Consider the following 673-nt stretch of genomic DNA (forward strand, 5'->3'; position numbering starts at 1 on the left):
CCACTGAAATTTTAGCACATAAACAGCAAACAAGGCATTTACATTTTTTTATCCAAACCATTAAATTCACTTGAAACCCATCACCAGGAGATTACTATAGTAAAAGTGTAAGACTTTTGTGATATTTGTTTGACCTGCTTGCATGAGGAGGGGACTTATAATGGGGTTGGTACAAGAACAGGACTGTTTTGTTTGATATGATTTTATTTGGACTATAAACTATAGATGGGATAAATTATGCAGTTGAGTTTTCCACATCTGGGGAAATCACAGGGATCAACCTCTGTGGAGTAGAATGGAAGGGCATCACCCTGTGAGAACTATTGTCTTGATTGTAGTCTTTCCCCACCAGATAAATGTGCTATATATATATATATATATATATATATATATATATATATATATATATATATATATATATATATATCTACCTATCTGTCTATTGATATTGAAATACCAGTGAGCCGTGTGAACAAGCACTGAAACACTGGTGCCAATACATAGAAAACACTTCCCCAAAAAATCAGCAGATCAAAACTACAACATGTCACAAAATGAAAACAAATACTTTACTTTTGCGAATGGTTAGCCAAAACCCTACCACTAAGTTCAAACACACTTTGCTGAATAGGGGTAGTGTTAAAGAAAGTTTATTTCCAAAGGAAAGATGTAG

The 673-nt window shown here is 33.6% G+C and overlaps 1 pseudogene; it reads right to left on the bottom strand.

Moving 5' to 3' along the window:
• Positions 1 to 211: 211 nt before the first annotated feature.
• On the bottom strand, positions 212 to 360 carry LOC122791898 (annotated as a pseudogene).
• Between the last annotated feature and the right edge of the window lie 313 nt (positions 361 to 673).

This window comes from Protopterus annectens, chromosome 17.part0, assembly GCF_019279795.1.
Source record: "Protopterus annectens isolate FY-2018-M chromosome 17.part0, PAN1.0, whole genome shotgun sequence".
NCBI classification, from domain to species: Eukaryota; Metazoa; Chordata; order Ceratodontiformes; family Protopteridae; genus Protopterus; species Protopterus annectens.